The 24,304-nt window shown below is 34.7% G+C and overlaps 2 long non-coding RNA genes across 2 annotated transcripts; both read right to left on the reverse strand.

Moving 5' to 3' along the window:
* Window positions 1-429: 429 nt before the first annotated feature.
* LOC126367134 (uncharacterized) lies at window positions 430-7,376 on the reverse strand. The gene is made up of 4 exons (XR_007566433.1): window positions 7,220-7,376; window positions 6,055-6,221; window positions 1,412-1,546; window positions 430-645 (listed from the first exon to the last, which is right to left on the reverse strand). It is a non-coding gene; the product is annotated as an uncharacterized LOC126367134 (long non-coding RNA).
* Window positions 7,377-9,140: 1,764 nt separating this feature from the next.
* Window positions 9,141-9,663, reverse strand: LOC126367136 (uncharacterized). The gene is made up of 2 exons (XR_007566434.1): window positions 9,477-9,663; window positions 9,141-9,256 (listed from the first exon to the last, which is right to left on the reverse strand). It is a non-coding gene; the product is annotated as an uncharacterized LOC126367136 (long non-coding RNA).
* Between the last annotated feature and the right edge of the window lie 14,641 nt (window positions 9,664-24,304).

Below are 24,304 nucleotides of genomic sequence, written 5' to 3' on the forward strand. Positions count from 1 at the left end.
TAACTAGAGCGCCTGGAGCTTTGGAGGGCTCAATAATTAAATTCATCATCCCCCTAGCATTATCCCGTTTTCCACAGGGTCCGCTTACCTAACCTGAAGATTTGACAGGTCCGATTTTTTACAGAAGCGACTGCATGTCTGACCTTCCGAAAATGCATTTCTCGGGAATGTGGGTTTCCTCTCCATGTTTACCTTCACCGTTAAGCACGTGATATAGTCATTTATGATCCAAACATGAATTCGAAAACAAATTCGACAATCATTGGTTTAGACCTGTACTGGATTCGAACCTGCGACCTCAAAGTGGGAGGCGAGCGTTCTACCAACTGGGCTACCACGGCTCAATAATTAAATTACACCAGAAAATATACATAGCTCCTACATACTACAGAAATATATACATTAAAAAAAATACAGAAAAATAGACGTATTATATTTTCATTTAATTTATTTTATTATTTGGACTTAGAACAACAAATCAGTGGCGCTTCCGGCGTACCTACAGTCATAATGAGAGGCCTATTTAATTAGGTAAGTACTTATAAATACAATATTTCAGACAAGAGCCAATGCAGCTAGTGTTGTCAATATGACATTGGCCCCAATAAACGTTGCACTGTTTCTAGTGGCGTTGGTGCGTCGTGCCTGGAAGAAAAAATAAATATAAGTTAGACTTTTTTTACAATTAAAGTAAGTAATTTATGCAAAGGGATTGAAAATGGTGGACCTCCTATTTTGTCTCTTAATCATTAGCATTAGATATTATCTAACTATGCGCTTCTCTAAGCATCCAAGTTGTTTGTAAATGTTTGTCTCCTGGTAGTGGTTGCCTGGAAGAAGTTGCTCTAGAGCAATAAGGGCGCCCAAATTGTACTTTTGTCATACAATTTTATCAGTTCCTAATTAATAGTATATACCTCTAAGTATGTCATTCATTAAGTACATTATCATTTGCGTAAACTACTTTAGAGCAGATTATTTACCAACAAACATACTTACTTACCCATATATTATTAGCGAAGGAAATTAATCCTAATGACAATCCAGGACAGATAGAGTTCGTAAGTAAAGATGAAGAAGAAGGAGATAAATCAAGCAAAGAATGAAACAAAGTAAGTACCTATTTACATAGGTTTGTAAATATACCTACATTGATTAAATTGGAGATGTCCTTAGAAAAGGTTTTGTACGATCTATTATAAACCGGCCTGCATGAATGGTACGATTGATGATTGTAGAGGAAGCAAGAGAATGACACTCTTCTCTTGCTTCCTTTATAATCATCAATCGTTCCATTCATGCAGGCCGGTTTACAATATATCGGATCGAAGAAAATAGAATTCCATAGTTTCTGCTCACCTCGGTGGGAAATAGGCGGGAGTTTATGTATGATGTGTGTAAAAATACTTACCCCATTGCAGAGTTGCTTCTTTACAAAATCGGAGATTGAACTGATGAACCTGGAACCAGTTTCATGGCATTTCTTGGTCTTCATAAGATTTACCACACAATCCTTCAACCTGCTGGTCTCACCGCATGCTTCTTTCTGTAAAAGTAAGGCATATACATCCCAAGTAGCAAACAAGAATTGTGATTAAGTCATATATGTCTAAACTTTAGCTAAAGTGAGATTTATCCAAATCAAATAGGACTTATTAGGACTTCATAAATTCTTTTCCTTCTTTAATACTATATAGTTTTCAACAAATCCTACTTTAGATAATTTAGAATACACAAAACCAAGTTAAGTATTCTCAAAACTATTTAGTCTTATCTCAGCCTACTGTTAAGTCTACAAGTATATTTTTACTTTACTCAGATTATTTGAAGGCTCACTTAATACTAAATTGATTTACTGAAGTATCAGTTTAGTCTTGTAAAGTAAAAAATGAATTGCCTAGATATACTTAAGGCAATTTTAATACTAAGCTTTGAGATTAGATTAGTTAAGATTATTTGTTGCTCTTATACAAGACTGTTTTATTCGTTTTTGACTACAATAAGTAAAACATAAGAAAAGTCTATTCACTGGACGATAAAATCGAAATAGAAGCAAGCAGAAAGATGGACGAAGTTCAAAAAATAAAAAGATCTGGTGGTTTTCGAATGCAGAAAATTAAATACAGAAAATTAACCTGTGATAATGCACATCCTACTGTTTTTGTTAGCGATGCGATATCTTCTTCATTGCTATCAGTTTTTTCTATCGATTAGTATAACACAATCATTCAATTTTGTCAAAAAATCGTAAGTTCCTGTTTTTCAATTCCGAACCAGCGTGTGGCGGCCCAGGTACCTACGTCTCGCACAAATCTTCTCAAAAATGATTAAACTAGTCTAACCTAGTCTAAGCGCACGGCAACACTACACCATGAAAAATCGAGTTTTATATTAAAAACCTGCTAAGTTCAAATTTAAAAGTAGGTACCTATTAGTCTAATAATAAATAAATACTTTTCTTTCTTCTTTCATTCTTTCTTTTAATAATTTTAAAAATGTACCTATTTTTAACAAAGTTTCATTGACAATCATAAACATATCTATTTTAAGTTTTGTATATGGTAAAATGCATTTAAAGTGGGCATTAGATTCGCTTCCAATATTTTTTTTGCTTGATAAAGTCATCGGGAACTTGGTCGCCATTTTTAACAATAATGTTTTTGGTGGAATTAGAAACTACCGTGCACACGCACGTCGTTAATCAAATTGCAAGGGTTCTTCGTGTATACAATATTCAACGGATACTCGTTAATTTTTACAAAAATCACATTGTATCCGTTGGCAATTAGAAGCGCGGTGATCGTACCAACTTTGCGTCAGCGAACCATGTACCTATGAGAATGTATGCGCGGTGACTCGTTAGCAAATTGAGTTTGTTTGTAACTAAAAAACTTTGCTAACGATAATATTGAACTTGGCTCTCATTTCACATTTATGTTTTTGATTGGATATCATTACTTTTTGTAGGTAAGTACATATCCTCGTAACGCGTGGGTCCTTTTAAAAGGACAAATTCAAAACTAAAAGTCGACTTTATAAAAATAAAACATTTGAATACCTATTAAACTTGTTTAAGATTCACGTTAAGTTAAAAAAAATATATGCCAGTAAAGTGGATGAGAGTTGTGTTGTATCATGGGCGAAAAGCTGACAACCTATCACCGCTAAACACATGTTCCAACTTGCTTACCTACCCTCATAGTACTTGTCGAATGTGGCATCAAGTGGTTCCATGATCACTTAGTGCTCTGCCTACCCCGATAGGGCATATAGGCGTGATATGTTATGTTAAGTTAATCTACATACCTACCACAAAAAGACCGGCTGTCATGAGTTTTGATTACTTACTGATTCTTACATCTATAGTTAGGTACAGGCACTAATTAGGTATTTATGTTAAGCGTTCATAATAGAATCTAATTATTTAAAAGTTGCTAGTTTTTTTTCCTTTGTATTCATCTAATTACCTATCTGCATACCAAATTTTAACTTTCTAGGTCATCTGCAACTGGGTTAGAGTTTTGATCTATAGGTCAGTCAGTCAATGATAAAAATGAGGATTTTTGGATATTAATATCTAAATAACCGTTTGAGATAAGCTTATGAAATTTAGAACACATATGTATGTTGCAAGTCTCAATATATGAGCCAAATTTGATACGTTTATGTGATATAGTTTTTGATTTATGAGGGGGTCAAAAGTGGCTCCAGATGGTTCGTGTAATATTACACACGGTGCGGCTCGCCAGTTCTATTTCTTGAACTTGGCTTGACACGCTACCGCGTGTCTAGATACTTTTCTTTCTTCTTTCATTTCATTATTTCTTTTAATAATTTTAAAAATGTACCTATTTTTAACTAAGCTTTATTCATAATCATAAATATATTTTAAGTTTTGTGTATGGTTAAATGCATTTAAAGTGAGCATTAGATTCGATTCCAATATGTTTTTAGCTTGATAAAAGTCATCGGGAAATTGGCCGCCTTTATTAACAATAATGTTTTTGGTGGGATTAGAAACTACCGCGCACACACACGACGTTAATCAAATTGCAAGGGTTCTTCGTATATACAATATTCAACGGACACTCGTAAATTTTTACAATAATCACATTGTTTCCGTTGGCAATTAGAAGCGCGGTGATCGTACCTACTTTGCGTCAGCGAACCATGTAGGTAACCTATGAAAATGTATGCGCGGAGACTCATTAGCAAATTGAGTTTATGTTTGTTAGTTCCATTTCTGATAAATATTAAACAATTAAGTAAATCACATTCCTATCCAAGTAAGAACTTAGCATAACAATATTGTTTATCTTCCACGAGTCGAAAAACTTACCTCTTAAACAAACATACTTTCCATACGTTTTAAAAGCTCGTTCGATTTTAATTGTTACTTGTTACATAGCTAATTCTGGCACAAAATAAACAAACATGATTTTACGACAATACTTCACTAAATCAAAATAGAGGATAACTTTAGATATAAGAGTTTTAAGTAGGAATTCACTAAATACTTTTTGTCTTAAGTGGGTATACTCCTAGACAATTGAAGTAAAATTTATCTTAACTAGTACTTGATGAAGTGCAACTTGACTTTACTTTTCTAAACTGATTCTTACGAAATCAATTGTTTCTAAAGTCTTACTTCATTTAGAAAAATATTACTTAACGCCATTTTGCACTTACGGGACGAAAACAAGTAATTTTTTTTGACAATATTATCGTCAAAAACTGAAGTAAATTAATATAATATTTCTGTTGTAGTAACAATTACTGCGTTCAGCTGTCACATATTAATAGAAAATGAATTTATCTGTACCATATGTCACCATTTTTTTTATTTGCTGAATAATCAATACAAATTTTATTATTATTTTTCTGGTATATTCAAGGCCCTTCTGTTTTTTAACACTTTCTATCGATTTTACACGAGAAACAATCATGCGTTTATAATTTCCTGTATGTGAAACGGCGGAATAACCTTTTGTTAAAATAACAACTAGTATTTTAGTCGCCATTTTCTTACAGACTTCATTTCTTGTGTTAATGTAAATGTTCGCCATTATATTCTAAAATAAAGACGCGTGAAGTAAAAATCGTTTTAAGTATGACCTGAAGTTTTACTTCGTTAAGTTACAATTGACTCAGTGCAATTCAATCCTATAGTCTTAACTAAGTATTGTAGATATCTTCAAGTATACATTCTTGGTATTAAGTGATACTACAAGAATTCTAAGTTTAGAATACGCAAGAACATTGTCTAAAGTAGGGTTTAAGTCTGACTTAGCGTTGTCTTAAGTCTGTCTTGTATAAGAGTTAAAGTATGTGCCCACTTTTACTAAACTGTGTCTTCAAGATATCTTGAGGGATATCTTGGAGACATATAAGACTTATCCAAGACAAGGGCTTGATTTAGTCTACTTGCCTTCAAGATATCTACAATTCTCTTTTAAGACAATCGGTTGCTACTTGGGATATCATCATCATCTATTTAAGAGCCACGCTCTTGTCGGTGCAGCATTTTCCTTGCTACTTTTTTAAGGAAAATAGGGCAGTGGTTTCCCTCTTGCCTTTCGCCCCGCAGTACTCTGTCAGACGCAAGTGGGATGGCGCCCGGAGTAGTCTATTACAAAGCCATACTAGGACTCCTGTCCTCCGCCTCTGAATAGTTTACGGCGCCTGATAGGAACTGGTGCTGGGCGGAGAGTTACCATTTTATGCCTACGTATGCGATTATTTATTCTATGACCATAAATTGGCTCGTGCACAAAACATTTATTTTTTTCGATTTAACTTATATGATTTTTTTTTTGCTGTGCTCAGCAGTGGGACATATTATTATAATAGTAGGCTGTTTATGTTATGTTATATACATATATGAATTTTTAATCAAAAAAAAAACACAATAATAAGTCCGGCATTTTATCACGTTTTTCTATGACGTCACAGTGTGCTTTTTCGTACAAATTCCATAGTATCATAATGGCCTATTGTAGTCTATAGAAAATGGCATCTGAGACAATTTAAAAAAAGTAATAGGTAGGTACTTACATTATCGAGATTAAGTAAATATAATGATGGTTGCGTGACATTCCGACGATCGGTGACATTGTGGACACCTCCCGTTACATTTTGTACACCAGTAACATTCATGATGCATTGATTTGTATGGGTAATTATATCGCTCACACAAGCAGTACCATTATGATGGATGAAGTCTATGCAATAAAGAAATAAACAGATTATTATTACAAGTCAATAATGCTACTAGTTTAAAAAAAAGAAAACTCAAAATCGAATAATTGATTTACCTACATTTTAAATTTGAATTTGGAACATAAATAAATAATTATAAGAATTTAAAATATAATCTAAGTTAATGACACCTTATTTATTACATTTATTTTTTACTCGTAATATGTAGGTACTTGTAAGTATTTTATAAAGTACTTAAGTAATCCTTAGGAAACATAAAATCGCGATGTGTTTTTATTTATTTGATCAAATTCCCAGGTACCTACCTATCAAACATTACCTACCTATCTACAGTTTCGGTCCACCCACGCGTTCTTAAAAACCGAGACTCTTAGTCCCGAGATATGGAATTAACAAACGTAATAATTTTTATTACAAGTAACAACAGATTTATTATGTACTAATTATCTAACAAAGTCATAATAATAGAGGTAATTAAACTGGTTATTCCCTTTGAAACCGTACTGTTTATTGCAGACAGGATAATTTAATTTAATGTAAATTTCCCTGTCGCGTTGTTCTTGATAGGAAGGTACTTAGGTATTATTTTATTTATCTATTTTCCATACTTACATCTACTATTACAGGTTTACCCGAGTTCGATAGCGTAGTAATAGTAGTAAGTATACGTAAAATGATTACTTTTTTACAATTTACAACAAATTATTATACTTAAGTATACAGTTAGTTTTGTAAATTCAGTCAGGCTGCAGACGAATAAATCTAACTATATTGTCGGCTCTAAGGTAATATGAGCATAGACGCCTGGATGGAGAGAAGAAAGAGTTGAATAATAAAAGCATACAATCACAGACGAGAAAACACGAGACTTTTCGTGGTGTTTTTTTGTATCAATGAAATGATAAATTTTCTTTCAATTTGTTATTTCAGTTGTAAATACAAATTAAAATGAACTTTAGAAAAATCATGGTACAGCAAAACATGGTACCTATGAACTCACCTTTGAAATCACTGTTTGATGTTGTAAAATTCAACAAATTGTGGAAAAAGTTCAATGATACATTAAATATATTATCCTTGTAACAACTTGTAGCATTTACAAAGGGCTGATGCCATTTTGTTTTCAGATCGCTGGCTACCGTACACGTGAAACTGAAATTAAAATTATTACCTCTGATTACCAAAGCATTTATTTTCACTTATTTTTCTCAAAATAAGTTTCTTTACATGAAAACCAACGTATAAGGACACGTTGGCAAAATTTTTACCCCCCTAGCATTATCCTGTTTTTCACAGGGTCCGCTTACCTAACCTGAAAATTTGACAGGTCCAGTTTTTTACAGAAGCGACTGCCTGTCTGACCTTCCAACCCGCGAAGGGAACACCAACCCAACACAGGTTAGGTCACATACCTCCGTAAAATGCATTTCTCGGGAATGTGGGTTTCCTCACGATGTTTTTCTTCACCGCTGGCCTCTTGATAATCATTTATGTTCCACGCATGAATTCCAAGACAAATTCGACAATTATTGGTTTAGACATGCTGGATTCGAACCTGCGACTTCAAAGTGAGAGGCAAACGTTCTACCAACTAGGCTACCATGGCTCCAGACACGATGGCAAATTATGTGGTCAAAATATGTAGTAATAAATCTACTGCAGATTTTGTATAAAACACTCACATCTAAAATCGTTGATTAGACAGCTTGCAGACAATTTAGCTCAGTAGTCCTCTACCAAAAATCGGGCACAATACCAATTGGAACTTGAAAGCGGCAGTGCCAAACGAGAGATTGCTAAATAAATAAAATTGTAGCGAGCTATTTGTCCGGGCAAATAGTGCCATACGCGGCTTTACAATAGGTAATTCACGTCAAAAAAAAAAACGTATGACCGATATCACAGAACTGAACCCAAGTTCCTCTGGTTCACAGGCTCCAGGCTCCAGGACAAACGACTACTTATCTACATTTTAAATGATTTATAGTGTACAGTCGTGAGCAATATAATGTACCCACTTTAGTACTCTGTCGCACTAACATATTTGACATTTAGTGAGACTTACAGTTCAATTTGTCAAAAAAGTTAATGTGACATGGTACCAAAGTGTATACGTATTAACGCTCGTGACCGTACACAGACCCCGTAGAGCGTTCCTAAGTTCCTACAGTCTACAACTTACTTAGTATATCTACTTAATTGGGTCGTGAAATAGGACCAAGATACACTATGAAATTCTGATTAATACTAAATAAAGACAGATCTAAAACTAACGAAAAACATTTACTTTTTTTAAATTATTTATGAATTGTAATCAAGACAAACGTAATAATAAGTCCGACATCTTATCACGTTTTTCTATGACGTCACAGTGTGCTTTTTCATACAAATTAAATAGTAATTTCGTAGTTTGACGTTTATTAAAAAGTAACTGATTTGACTATTTGGAAACTAGCCTATTACAAGTAAATAATAGCCGAGAACAATGACGTAAAGTGCTTTGCGATGCATGAAACCATCTTACTATCCGACAATCATGTAATTTAGTCTGAAATGTGCTAGTCAAAATTGAAATAGAACAATCCTTACAGCGTGATTTTTTGACACGCTCCCATCGGAAATCGAATACAGGATCAATAAATCCGGATACCGGATGATATTCGGTCAATGGTTCATCAGTCATCACATTGCTTGATTTCTTTCAAAACTATAAATCGTGATAAGTTTTCGTAATCGATTTCTACCTACTACTTATAATACATGAAAGTATGTTGTATTGCGAAAGTGGTCAGTATTTTAGTACCTAAGTGGAATTCCGTGGTTTCTACCTACGAGTACTGGGAAATAAGCGGGATCTTAAAAGTATTTGGCAAATCTACCTAATGTGTGAGATTATGAAGACTAGTTGTGTTTATACTTACGATAATGTGTTGCTTTTGAGCAGCAGTGCAATTTGATTTAGTCGGAGATAGCGGATGTTGATCTCCCACTGGGGTATTTTTTGCGACCACATTCTCCCCGTGGACTATTACGATAGCTGTAACATAAAAATATCAAAAATCCATATATTTTATTTAAAAAGATCCACACATTCATTCGAAAACCAATTAAAAAAATATTGACTTAGGCTCATTTCCGGATTCAAACGTTCTACCGACTGAGCTACCACGGCATAAAAAAAATAATATAACCTAATGAAACCTTGATTTAAAACCGTAACCTAGTCGCGTTTTCTTACAAAATTTTAACGAACTTACCAGACACGGCTACTGCCAAAAAGATACAGAGTTTAGCCATTTTGTTCTATTGTTGTCCTGTCCACACCACTGCAATGTTACACAATGACACGCCATCGGAATAATTATACTATATATTAACTTATTTGAAATTTCCTTAACGTCATAATTAACCGCAAAGGGGGAATTTGGATGAAGTTTGCGCTACGTAGCGAGTATGAATTCGAATGAATAATTTACCTGATAAGTACAACATCGAAGCCGTATATGGTTATTTAATAGTAGTCATTTTTGATGCATAAGCTTACCTGGTCACCACATCATTACCACAGAATGGTCTCCCAGTAGAGACAGACGCAGACGTGGCAGACCGAGGCGGAGATGGCGCTACGACTAGGATGCTTTCCTAGAAGACTGGCCGAAGAAAGCACTGTAGAGAGAATCCTGGAAGAAATGGAGGGAGGTCTTTGCCCAGCTGTAGGACACCTCAGGCTACATAAGATAAGACAAGCTCACAACTATATCCCGATTGGGACAGTCAGAGGTACATCCATGAATGAACTAAGTCCCACACCTCACCGAGCTGTTAGACCAATGTTATTCCTAAGCCGAATCGCCATCTATAATGGTCGACCTGACTGTGTTAGTGAAAACTGTTTGAACCGACGCTCCCCGTTTGTGAAGCAAGCCGGTGTACAGTCATGAGCAATACCATGTACCCACTTTAGAACCCTGTCGTACTATCATATTTGACATTTAATGAGACTTACGGTTTGATTTGTCAAAAAAGTTAATGTGACATGGTTTCAAAGTGTATACATATTAGTACTCGTGACCGTACCACAGGGACTAGATGATAAATGCCGATAATACTTGAAATGGAACTCGTGTTACTTACTTGTTACATGTTTGGTATCCTGGGCAGTCATATCAACCTTTTAAAGCCTATAATAGAAGAAAAATTGTGAGATCAATGACCGTATTCATCAGCTCTGTGTCAGGGTTACATTGAGCCTCCAAAGGCCGCTGCTACTTATACATATAGCTTACGTACTAATTAAGTAACGATTAAGACATGCTTACTTAAGTAAATAGTAGCCGAGACCGACCGCTTAGCGTGCCCTCTGAGGTCCAGGGTTTGATCGTTGGACTCATGATCCAGACGTCTTGGGTTCGAATTGCGGTGGCTATATCACAAAAATTACTTTGTGATCCCTAGTTTGGTTAAGACAGGATTTACGATTGTCCAAAAGTAAGATAATCCGAGCTTGAGAAAAGAAATATAGTACATAGTTCGTTGTTCCTGTCTAAACGGATACAATCACACAATATATAAACTCACTTCAGAAGTCGTATTGGGGTGGGCAGTACCACAAGTATAATCACACGACAATTATTTGCAACCACTAATGTTAACAGGTATCAGACGAACATGAGGAACCGTAAGGTGACAGTAGGTTTTAAAAAGAGCCTATTTCGTTGAGAAAACATTCGGAAATGGTTGCTGTGCTCATAGAACCCCTAGAAATATTTTCTAGAATAGTATATATAATATCTACAGTGTCTATTATAACCGATTATGATATATGACTGATTATAAGCGGCAAAGTCTATCATCACACATATTTTGCAATGATATATGTAATACTTAGTAAAAAAATATATATTATAATGCTGTCTCTTTGTAGATAATTTCGATGATTTACTATCATAGACGAAAATAATTGTTTCATTGACTTTTCAATGTCAATACATTGTTTAAATTCTAGTAAAATAATGTAAATAGTGATAAAATTTTAAGTATATGTAAAAAGTCTAAACAAAATTGAAAAAAATGACACAAATAATGAATTCTTAACATTATATCCGTGAATTCGCACTCGTAACCTGATCGTTGCTTAGGTTATGTTATATCTATTCGAGAAAAGCACATCAGCGTTGGTTTTGCCGCCAGCACCGTCAGCATTTCATAAAGTGAACCAATATACACAGGTTTATTTTTTCCATTGCTTAACCTCAAAATCTCGACGTAAATGCAACTGTACTAAATCACTGCAGGGAAGAAAGTGTACTACAGCTAAAGGTCGTAGTGAACCTTTAACAAGGACAATTGGTACAGATTTCGATAGGTTATGTAGTGCAAGCACTTGTCCATATATAACGCCAACTAAGAATACATGTACTTCGACAACTAGTTTCGAGGCGTGGAGAAGAGGTAAAAAGATGCCAAAGAGGCCAAAGCGATTTAGTTCAGTAACAAGATATTACGGTGATGCTGACACAACTGTTTGGGGTTCTGATACATGTGACCCAAATCAGGCTTGCCATGAAGTTTGTAACTGTAAAAAATATCCACCGAAAGATGCCATAGGAGGATACGGAGATAGCGAAGTACAATCAAAAAAATATGGGCGTAGTAAGAGTAAGTCGCAAAAGGTTACTGTATCAACTAAAGACGATATGACTCAAAGGGGGTACGGAGAGACATATAGGCATGCGTCAGTTAAGACAAATGAACGGAAAGCTTCAACTAAAGGCAGCCAAATAGAATCTAAAAGTTTATCAAGTAAAAAGAAGGGTCAGAGAGAAAAGAAAGCGAAACAAACCAAAAAAAGTAAGGATAGGAAATCTCAACACAAACCAGCTGAAAGTTCAGAAAGTGGACAAGAAACGCCAAACAAAGTTGCAAAGCAGGAAATAGGGGTCGGCATGGAAAATGATTTGAAGGAAACCCCAACAGAAGTACCCATTCAGAGTGGTGCAAAGAAAATTAGAACAATATGTGGTTGTATGTTAAAAACTAAAAAGGATCTGAAAAGTGTTCAGATTGACGAAGATAAATTAAAGAGTAAGACTGAGGAAAAAGCAACTAACGCAGAAGCAAAACAGGAAATAGGCGTCGGTGTAGAAAAAGATTTAAAAGAAACACCAACAAACGAACCTATTCAGAGTGGTGCAAAGAGAATTAGAACAATATGTGGTTGTAAGTTAAAAAGTAAAAAGGAGTCTAAAAATGTTGCGAGTGACGAAGAAGATAAATTAAAGAGTAAGACTGAAGAGAAAACAACCAATGCAGATGCAAAACAGGAAATAGGCGTCGGTGTAGAAAAAGATTTAAAGAAAACGCCAACAGAAGTACCCATTCAGAAGGGTGCAAAGAGAATTACAACAATATGTGGTTGTAAATTAAAAAATAAAAAGGAATCGAAAAGTGTTGCGAGTGACGAAGAAGATAAATTAAAGAGTAAGACTGAGGACAAAACAATAAACGCAGATGCAAAACAAGATTTAGGCGTCGGCGTGGAAAAAGAATTAAAGAAAACACCAACAGAAGTACCTATTCCGAGTGGTGCAAAGAGAATTAGAACAATATGTGGTTGTAAAATAAAAAATAAAAAGGAACCGAAAAGTGTTGAAAGTGATGAAGAAGATAAATTAAAGAGTACGGCTGAGAAAAGAACAGCAAACATAGATGCAAAAGAGGAAGTAGGAGTCGCTATGGAAATAGATTTAAAGGAAACTCCAACAGAAGTGACGATTCAGAGTGGTCTAAAAAAAATTATAACAATTTGTGGTTGTAAGGTAAAAAGTAAAAAAACACGTAAAAGTATTAGGAGTGATAAAGAAGATAAATTAAAGAATGCAACAGAGGAGTATGAGGTACAAGCAGCAGAACATTCAGATAGTGACCTCACAGAAAGTGAAATAATAGAAACCACACCGAAATTATCTGAATCAGGTCTTAAGAGGTTAATAGCTGCCTGTGGTTGTAAAGTAAAATCACTTGGGAAAGGTTTAAGTGATGAGAGTAATAGTGAGAGTAAAACTAGAAAAAAAGTGCATTCAAAAAAAAGACAATCGATAAGCTCAAAACGAACTACAGAAAATCCAAATTATTATAAAGATTCATGCACTACGGGAGTTTGTGTTGATGCTGAGACAATAAATGTAAAGTCCGTGTGTAAGTGCATTAAAAAAAAGTTTATGCCAACAGAATGTTGGAATGATACTTGTGCTTTAAATAAAGCCAAGATGAAAAAAAACCCAAACAATGATATATGTTTCGATGGCATTTGCAAAAGAGCTGCCAAACTAAAGGTAGACAACTTTACTTGTAAATGTATCCAGCCAGTAACATGTACTGATGCTACTTGCGATACCGCGAAATTAGAATCAAAGTCGAGCAAAAAACCCAAGAAAAAAGGAAAACTGAAATGTATGACAGACACCTGTAAATATAAAGATACGGACGATCAAAATTTAAAAAACACAAATAAAATAAAATGCAGCAACGAAATTTGCGATAGTAAATCTGCCGAACAAGAAATTGAAGAGTGTCCCAACGAGGTGTGCAAACATTTTGGCAAGATTAAATCTGCCAAACGAAAAAGTGAGGTGTGTAATTTTGAAGTGTGCAAATATGATCATATGAATGAATTTGAAAAACAACAATATGACCAACAACAACGTGACCAACAACAATATGGTCAGCAACAATATGAACTACAACAATATGGCCAACAACAATATGAACAACAACAATACGACCAACAACAATGTGATCAACAACAATATGACCAACAACAATATGACAAACAACAATGTGATCAACAGCAATATGACAAACAACAAAGCGCGAGTAACGAGTGTTCCGACGAAGTGTGTGAATATGCTGAGAAGGATAAATATGTTGGTAAATATAAACCACGGAATACTTCAGTATTCCAAAATAAACAACGCAATATAGAAAAGAAAGAACACACAAAAACAAAGTTCAACAAAAATCTTGCTGAGGGAGATTGTATATCATATCACAACCAATTGCGCCCTGAATGTGATAACAAGACTTGTGCTTTGACGGGAGTACGTAAGCTAAAAGAAATATGTGAAACTGTTACACAACAGAAGAACACCAAGAAAATTAAAACTGAAAAAAAGAGGTGCAAATGTATAGCCGTAAAAAATACTTCTGACCAAGTAGGTGAACCATCTTTTCAAATTATAGTAGGTTCAGGTAATATGAAAGTAATGAACCCCAAGGAAACTAGAACCAATATACATACGTTAAGCAATAAAAACAAGTACCAACATTACAAAAGTTTCGATATGCAGAAAAAGCATGCATCAGAATTTGCTCCAAGAAAAGTTCGTGTTCATGAGGAATATAAAGAGAAATTTAACCAAGAAACTATTTTCCCAGAAAGAACATGTACGTGTAAAAATAATAAAGAAAATAAAGAATTGCAAGATAAGACACATATTGAACATGGGCTAAAAAGTTCTTGTGTGTGTAAATTAAAGCATTTATATTCTTGTTTATGCAAAGGAAATGATTTAAAATCTCCTTCTATTTGTAAACCAAAAGAACTAAAAAGTCCTGGCACTAGCAGGGCGAAAGAATCAAAATCACCTTGTATATGTAAACCAAAAGAACCAGAAAGTCCTTGCATATGCAAATCGAGAGATACAAAGTCTCCTTGTATATGTAAACCAAAAGAATTAGAAAGTCCTTGCACATGCAAATCGAGAGATACAAAGTCTCCTTGTATATCTAAACCAAAAGAACCAGAAAGTCCTTGCACATGCAAATCGAGAGATACAAAGTCTCCTTGTATATGTAAACCAAAAGAATTAGAAAGTCCTTGCACATGCAAATCGAGAGATACAAAGTCGCCTTGTATATCTAAACAAAAAGAATCAGAAAGTCCTTGCACATGCAAATCGAGAGATACAAAATCTCCTTGTATATGTAAACCAAAAGAATCAGAAAGCCCTTGCACATGCAAATCGAGAGATACAAAGTCTCCTTGTATATGTAAGCCGAAAGAATCCAAATCTCCTGGCACTAGCAGGGCGAAAGATTCAAAATCACCTTGTATATGTAAACCAAAAGAACCAGAAAGTCCTTGCATATGCAAATCGAGAGATACAAAATCTCCTTGCTTAGGTAAACCAAGAGAACCAAATAGTCCTTGCATATGCAAACCAACAGATCCAAGATTGCCTGATATATGCAAACCTAAACAATTAAGATCTCCTTCTATCAGTAAGCCTAATGAATTGGATAGCAAAGACAAGGAAGAGGAGGAGAAACCTCCTTGCATATGTAAACCAAAGGATAAAAAATCAAAAACAAAAACTAAACGTAACGAAGAAGTTATGAAAAATAAAAAAGGAGTTTGTGTTTGTGAACCAGTAAAAGAAAAAACGTGTGATTGTACCACGATATGTGAATGCGAGCCTGGAGAGGAAGATGAATGCTGCGTTTGTCATCCAAAAAAGTTAGATTACTTTTTTGATCCTACAAAATGCATACAAATGCCCTTGTTAAATGTAAATTTAGAAAGTGGTACTATGCGTATCATTAATGCTGAAGATGTTCGCGAGAAAGTTCTTGCTATAGAAAACGAGACATGTGATTCTGGTGTCTGTAGCAAGTCGCTTGACCCCAAACATAAATTTCGGTGCAGATGTACTAAATGGAGATTGCCACCAGCAATCGAATATCCTTGTGGTGGCAGCAAAGCTGTTAAAGTTGTTTTTGATAGAAAAGAACTTAAGAAATTGATGAGAAATTCGAAACATTTCCACCATAGAAGTAGTTTACATTTAGGTATTGGTGGCGGGAGTGGAACGGGAGAGTCACATCCTTGTGCTACTTGCCAGTTTCTTGGTTCAGGTTCTTGTATTTGTAAATATATAAGTAAGTGTTCAGTAATAACTAATAATATAATTTCAAAGAGTCTTTCAAAAATAAGACCTAAAGGTAAAGAGGCAGCAAGAAGAGAAGAGTTGCAAAAAAATGTTCATAAAAGAGATTCTCTGTCTGTATCTATGTCGAAAGATAAGAAACCATTAACTGACAAAGAAGTTGAGGAGACAATATGTGAATGTAATAGGGAAATGTTAGAAAGAAAGAAACAAGAAGAGAAAAAGAATAAACCTGAAACTCTTAGAGCTTATCAAAAAAGAAAAAAGAAACAAGCGAAATTAAAGCAGAAAAGAGAACAGGAAACTGCCAAATGGAGACAGAGAGAGATACAAAAAATTAATAAATCAATGGGCAAAACTGAAAATAATTGCTGTGTAGACCTTATTATGGGAACATTGAAACTCACAGGCTCTATAGCGCTTTCTCTAATAGTTATACTTTTTAAATTCATAAGGGATCCAAAAAAAAGTATTGCATACCTGAAAGCTCGAGTAAAAGATCCCGAAAATACTTACATAAAGTTGAGAGATTGGTTTAAACAACACTGGGAATTGAGAAAGTTAAAGATACAGAGTACTATAGCTGGATCTGAAGCGCTTACTATCTTGAAAGACGAGATCGAAGCGAGGCCAATATATCAGTCGTTACGAAAAGGGAAAGATGAAAAGACATTGAAGAAACAAGAGGCATCAGGTAGAAGACGGGATATGAGAATGCGAAAAAGGAAAAACGAGGCATTGACTAGCTGCCGACACATGATGCTTACTACTTTAAGAAAAACACCATGTTTATGGTTTTATTACTTTTTCCCTGATTTCTACCCTCAATGCTTAAGTTGTTTAGGCTTAGCCCATGATGTGCTAAATGTTTTCATGTTTTGTTTAGCCATTCTTTGTTGGACGCCATGTATTCTTTGTATGGAGTTAGTTCGTGGTATCGGTTGTTGTATGCTATGTACTGCGTAATTTGTAAGTGAAATAAAATGTTTACTGATTTTTCATATAAATTTTTCGTCATTAGCCCTCAAAAGATCATGTATGTGTATGTTATGTATGGTATGTATGCCCGGTGGGGAAATATCACAAAAATCACTTTGTGATTCCTAGTTTGGTTAGGACATTACAGGCTGATCACCTGATTGTCCGAAAGTAAGATGATCCGTGCTTCGGAAGGCACGTTAAGCCGTTGGTCCCGGTTAGTACTTACTGATGTAAGTAAGTAGTCGTTACATGAGCCATGTCAGGGGTCTTTGGAAGCTCAATAGTAACCCTGACGCCAGGGTTGATGAGGTTGGTAATCCACCTCTCAAGCCACACGAGAGAAAAAGTATGTCTGGCTTTGGAATGGTGTCGAGAAGTACCCAAGTTCGTAAACCGAAGTTAGATAACTGATTATCTTCAGTTTCATAATTAGGTGCCTTGGCTAAGTTGCAATTTTGCAAACCATTACGAAAAACGACAGTGTAATCGAATAAAATGTAAGGTAATATGTCAATCCTATACACTGATAAAGAACACTTTTGCATTTTAATAACTTATTAAGTAAGTACTATCTAAATACATCACAAATATCCATCCGAAAATTGCGTGTAACTTGTACCTAATTAAAAATGCATCAGCTCTTACTGGGTTCCTTCCTTCCATAAGATTTGTATCCTTTCTATTAACTTGACCAACTGATCACCTAGGTAAGATCGGTTTGTCGTATCTCATCTTATGACACGGAGTGCAACTTGTCTTCTGACGACTTGTGGCTCTGCTCACCCCGTTAGTGATTGCAGGTGTGATTTATGCATGTTATATAATAAAAAATAAAAGAAATAATTAATTAAATATTTTATTTAACAACAATCGAAACATTTGCACATGAAACAAAGCCAGATTTGTATAATACTAAAAATTGGCAACCAAAATAAAAGTCCGCAACCGAAGACAAATAATTGAATAGTACGCTTGAAGAACTGAACAGCTGGTAGGACATTGGGATAGAGACAAGGCCAAAAGTTATGTATATTTAAAGGGGGTCTAGGTGTCATTGCTTGTATGTAAAGTTCTTCACAATCCCCAAAAGTATTCTTTTTGGGTCTGCAATCTCTACATGGCCTAGTAGGTGAGCATGGTCTTTTGCATGGACAGGGTTTTCTAGGCACACAAGGATCGCAAGGTACACAAGACCTAGATGAGCACGGCGTACAAGGTCCGCAAGGTCTCTTGGGTCCACGAGATCTAATACTTCTACATTTCCAAGGTCCACATGGTTTACATGGTTTAGTACAAGGGCAAAGTTGATTCGAAACTTCGGCTCTATAAATAATACATGGTTTTCGAGGTCTGTAAGGGTCGTAAGGATAAGGGTTATATGGGTTAAATGCTTTATAAGGACCATAAGGATCACAAGGGTCGAAGGGTTTGCCAGGGTCATAAGAGTTACATGGATCATAAGATTTATAAAGCTTACAAGGTTTACAGGGTTCACAAGGGTCACAGGGACCATAAGCATTACAAGGATTACACGGGTCACAAGGGGCAGAAGATTTACAAGGTTTACGACGTTTACAAGGCTTACGCGGTTTACAAAGGCCACAAGGGTTGCAATTATTACAAGAATTACAGGGGTTACAAGGATCATAAGATTTACAAGGTTTACGTGGTTTACAGGGCTTACAAGATTTTTGTGGCTTACAAGGTTTACAAGGCTTACAAGGCTCACAAGGGTTGCAAGGATTACAAGGGTCACAAGGGTTACAAGGGTTACAAGGGTTACAGGGATCATAACATTTACGAGGTTTACCAGGTTTACATGGTTTACAAGGTTTACATGGTTTAGAAGGGTCACATGGTTTACAAGGGTTACAAGAGTCACCAGGATCATAACATTTACAAGACTTACTACGTTTCCAAGGCTTACAAAGTTTACTACGTTTACAGGGGTCACAAGGGTTACAGGGGTCACAAGGGTTACAAGGGTCACAAGCGTTACAAGGGTCACAAGGGTTACAAGGGTCACAAAAATTACAAGGGTCACAAGGTGTACAAGGTTTACGAGATTTACAGGAAAAATGGAAAACATTACAAATATTCCGATATATCTTAGACTTGATTGGTTTGCAAGGTTCACACGGGTTAAGACACTCACAAGGTTCATAAATGGTGCATTTTTTCGAGGATTTACAGGGTTTACAAGTTTTTGGAACGTTACAAGGTGCACATGGCTCACAAGGGGGACAAATATTACAGCGTGCGTCCCAAGGTTTGCAAGATTTCGATGATTTACAGGGTTTGCAAATATTTGGCGATTTACATGGCCTAAAAGATTTGCAAGACCTAACATTATTGCAAGGTGCACATGGCTTACAAGGCAGACATTCACTCCAAGATTTGCAAGGTGAATATAAAGGTTTACATGTGATTTTACAAGGTGCAGGTGGCTCACAAGGCGAAGAAACATCAGAAGATCCTTTTATAATATCCGAAGGTTTCAAAGGTTTACAAGGATTCTGTTCAGTAAATATAGTAAGAGGTTTACACGGCTTCCAAGCAATTTTTTTACCTAATCTGTATTCTTCGCTGCATATGCATAAAAGATTCGGTATACAAGTTAAAGATGCCATGTTGCAGTCTTGTCTGATCTTTTTTTCACATATCTTACATAGTTTTGGTTGTGGACATGTCATGGAAGCTGCTTTGCACTGTTTTATAATTTTCTTTTCGCAAATTTTACACGGATTTGTTGGTGTACATTGCTTAGAATGCGTATAACACTCTGACTTTATTTTTTTATAGCACTTTTTACATGGTTTCGCTCGAATACAAGAGATGGCTTTGGCTTTGCATTCTAAACGAATTATCTCTCTGCATGACTTGCAAGGATTATCCCATGTACAAATTAGAGCGGCAGCTTTGCGCTCAAGTTTGTACCTTGTTTGGCAAGTTTTACATGGCATGTCTTGCATACAAGTCATTGACACTGCTTTGCACAGTATACTTATTTTCTTTCTACAAGTTTCACAGGGGTTTTCTTGAGTACAAATTATGGAAGGTGCTTTGCACTCAGCTCTAACTTTCTTTACACAAGATTGACATGGTCTGGCTCGACAACAAATTATGCCAGCTGCTTTATATTGTAATGCAATCTTTTCTCTGCATGATTTACATGGATTAGCTATCGTGCATGTCAAAGCTGCCACTTTGCAGTCCAATTTTTTCCTTTTTGTACATTTTTTGCACAGTTGACAAGTATCTTTACAAGGTTTAGATGGTTCTTTTTGTTCACAAGTAGCAGATAAAACTGCATTCTCTATATTATCCACCGGATTTTTTTCTGAATCAAATTGCAACGGTTTCACGTTTATACAAGGCAAAGAAGGCGGTTTACATTGTATATTAATTTTGTCTCTACATGATTTACATGGATTTACTTTTGTGCATCTTTTATCTTTGCATGGCATTATAGAATCGGACACTTTATAATCCATTTTATATTTCTCTGAGTAACCATTTTTCGGTGTCTGGCTTGAAGTAATGGAACTAGTTTTATATTCTATATGAATCTTCTTCAGTAATTCAGAGGGCTTGGTCTTTGATTTGCAAGCCGTAATGAATTTGCATGCTGATGTGAGAATTTCGTTTATAGATTTATTGCATGGTATAGCCGGGGGATCTATACAGGTTACCCCTACTTTATGTGATGATTGTTGGGTTCCCGATGTACGTGTCGATACCGGCTCGCATATCAAGTCAGGCGTTTCTTTTTTACTTTGACACAATTTGTATGGCGACCAATCGTTTGTTGAAACAGATTTAACTTTTTTAATAGATGGGTTTTGGCGACATATGCTTACTTTTTTATAATTTCGTGATTTGCACGTATTACAACATGTATTGACTCCAGTGCATTTAATTTTTTTCTTTTTTGTACAAATGATTCCTGATTTGTTGGGTGCTGTGCAAGTCGAAATGGATGTACATAGTGAGTTGTATAACTTACGTGGTTTATAACATTGATAAATGTTTTTGCCCTTTGCACAAACCAATTGAGCTGTATTTAAGCATTTTTGTTTCCACAACTTTTTCCTTTTGAGCGGTTTACATGGTTTGCACGGTGGGTGGGTTCGTATTACTTTTGTCTGGGCCTTACAAGGGGTTTTGTTTATATGCAATATACCACGGTTCAGTATAAAATTTCGATTAGAACCCTCTTCTTTATTTGAACACATTGGTCTCATATTAGACACGACATGTGTATATGAATCTGATTTACATATTGTAGGTGTCAATTTGCTTTCTAACCTTACAACTTTTTTGCGAGATTTATTTGCCATTGGTGCAGATCGACTACATGACTTATTGTACTTTTCGTATATCTTGTACATATATTCACCTTCTATTGGTTGTCTTTTCATAGGAATACACTTTCTTTTCTTACTACCGTCGTTATTATTTCCTGTAGCTAAAACATACTTATCGACAGATTTTGTTGTGTAAGTACATTTCGATTTTCGTTTTACATTTGCAGGTTTTTTAGTATTAAAAGCAAAACAGCTTAGATTTGTATTTTTTCTTTCATAATTTTGACATTTTTTTGGTTTTATATTACTTTCTGTGCTTACTGTTTTGAGGGTATGATGAATATTACAGAGCTCTGTTTGATTTCTAGGCGTACACCTCGAATGAGGCATTTGCGTGCATTGGACTTTAGTTAATAAGCATTTACATGGTTTCATCGCCATCGCATTACCGCTGTAGAAATAATGACGATTTTCGTTGTCATAATTGCATTTTACATTGTTACGTAAATTATCATATACGTAATCTTGGATCGTCTTATGACCTTTATAGTAATAACAAAATACATCATTACGTTTTGTAACACCATCTGTAAATATGTCGTTATTCCATAAGCCCTTGTGAGATGGATACATGTTTCTTAAATGTTTTCTTGTTTCATCATTCTCAAACGCATGTTTTATTTTTTTATGATTTGTGCTCTTGTATGATACTTTTCTTTTAGGTTCTTTTTTATGGAGTACTTCAAATCTACTTTCAATCGTTGGGCATGTCTTTTTATTATATTTTTTACTAATCTTTTGCTCTGAAGAGCTGGAAATTTTTCGATGAAATGGATATAGCTTTTTGAGAGAACTATATAGATCTTTAGTACTTTTAGAACTTAAAGTAATTGGTAAATCTTCACTTTTGAAACTTTGATTACTTCTTGGTTTGTTATTAATATCAAAATTACAACAATTATTCATAACATTTTTGAAACTCTCATTGCTTACTGAAAAATTACCATGGTCGCTACCGAATTCTCTAAGTTTATTCTTATCTTTTGAAAATAATATTGTTACTGACGATTGGTCTTTCTGGAATTTTAATGGTTTTGTTTTTGTATTGATGTGGTAATTGGATAAATTATCACAATTTCTTCCTGGTTTCTTTTTCTTCAAATATGCTGTTTTAGTATGATTAGAGTATTTATTTTGGATCGCTACATTCTTATTTCTGAAAGATTTCTTTTTATGATCTTTCTTATCGATTTCATTTAATTTCTCGTATTTATTTCCAACATTTTTATGATTCTTGTTACCTGTTTTGATGACAGTTTTTGATTCCTTTTCATGTTTTAACCCTTTATATATATTTTTCAATGTATTTGTACAGATTTTTATTCTTGAACGCAATCCTGAATCAACTTTATCAGTATTAAGAGGTTTTAAAATTTCTTGCTTTATTGTTTCTTCAGCTTTATATTGTCGTATTGTTTTACATTTGTTTCTGGTTTCAGCACACTTAGAGACGCAATAAATATCTTTAAATTTATTACCCGAGCAATGAGAAACTGTTTGCTCAGCGTCTATTTTTGGAAAAAAATGGATATTGTGAGTTTTGTTATTTTTGTCCAAGGAATGTAAACCACTGATATTTTGTTTTTCTTCTTCTGCGATAGCAGCTGTTAAATTATTTTTAATATTCTTTAAAATATGTCTGCTGTTAAAAGAAGTGTTCCTTTTCAAATGTATTTCTGAATACTCATTAGAAATAATATTCTGATTGATTATTCTGACAGGAATTGTATTAATATTTTGTGCTGAATTTAAAACACGTAAGCTAGTGCTTTTACTATTGTCTTCGTTACTTTCTTTTGTGTCAAAGGAATACCTTTTAAAATTAATATTGTAATTATTGCAATTTAAATCTTTCGGCACTTTGTGATATTTTTGTCTATTAACACAGCATTTATATTTAATTCCTAGGTCATCTCCTGAGCTTGATATACGAGATTTAATTGCTTCTTGGCAATTTTTCTGTTTGAATAATGACGCTTCAGAAAATGTAATTTTGCTACGGGCATTCCTTACATTTTTAACGTAATTAGAAATTTTGTATACAAAATTTGAAGGTGTTGTTTCAAGTATTAAACATTCATTTACGCCAGAATGTTTTTTAACTTTTTGATTTGGGGTGTTGCCGGTTTTTTCGATCGTATTAGCGGTAATCACATTTTCTTGCATCGCTCGCGATCGTGTGTTTTTGGAATCTTTAAAAAGATCTCGTTTCACTTTTACATACTTTTGTGCCTGTTCACATGGAATATTATTTGCAATTTCTGATGAGAATCTTACTCTAAGTTTAGGTTTTGTTGCAGCAATTTGTTGTCTTTGATTCTTACTTAAATTAAAAGTACAGTTTATTTTTTTTGTAAGACTACTCAGTTTCTTTATATCTCGCCGTCGTAAACTTGCTGAGTTCGAACTCTGAGTTCTCTTCAAATGAGAATTACTTGACGTATTTCCTTTAACCTCATTATTTGGTACTAGTTGTTTAATTTTTCTCGAAGACTGAATTATGGGATGGTGGTTACTGTCGTTTCCCATTATATTGCTCGCTTTTTTATTTTAAATTCAATGTTTCAAATAATCGTTACCACCAATTTAAGGCCATAAAAATATTTGCTTCTGTGCTGTCTGTTATTACATTCATCTAACTTCGAACTTGTCTCTTTCTCTTTCTAGACAAGGATGTGTTTGGGTAAACTTTGTTTTTTTCAGGCAATGGCTTATGTCCACATGTCATAGGAAGTTTCTAATGGAAAATACACCCATTGATATTTCTAAAGACATAACCATTGCAGCTAG

The sequence above is a fragment of the Pectinophora gossypiella genome, chromosome 5, assembly GCF_024362695.1.
Source record: "Pectinophora gossypiella chromosome 5, ilPecGoss1.1, whole genome shotgun sequence".
In the NCBI taxonomy this organism is placed as follows: Eukaryota; Metazoa; Arthropoda; class Insecta; order Lepidoptera; family Gelechiidae; genus Pectinophora; species Pectinophora gossypiella.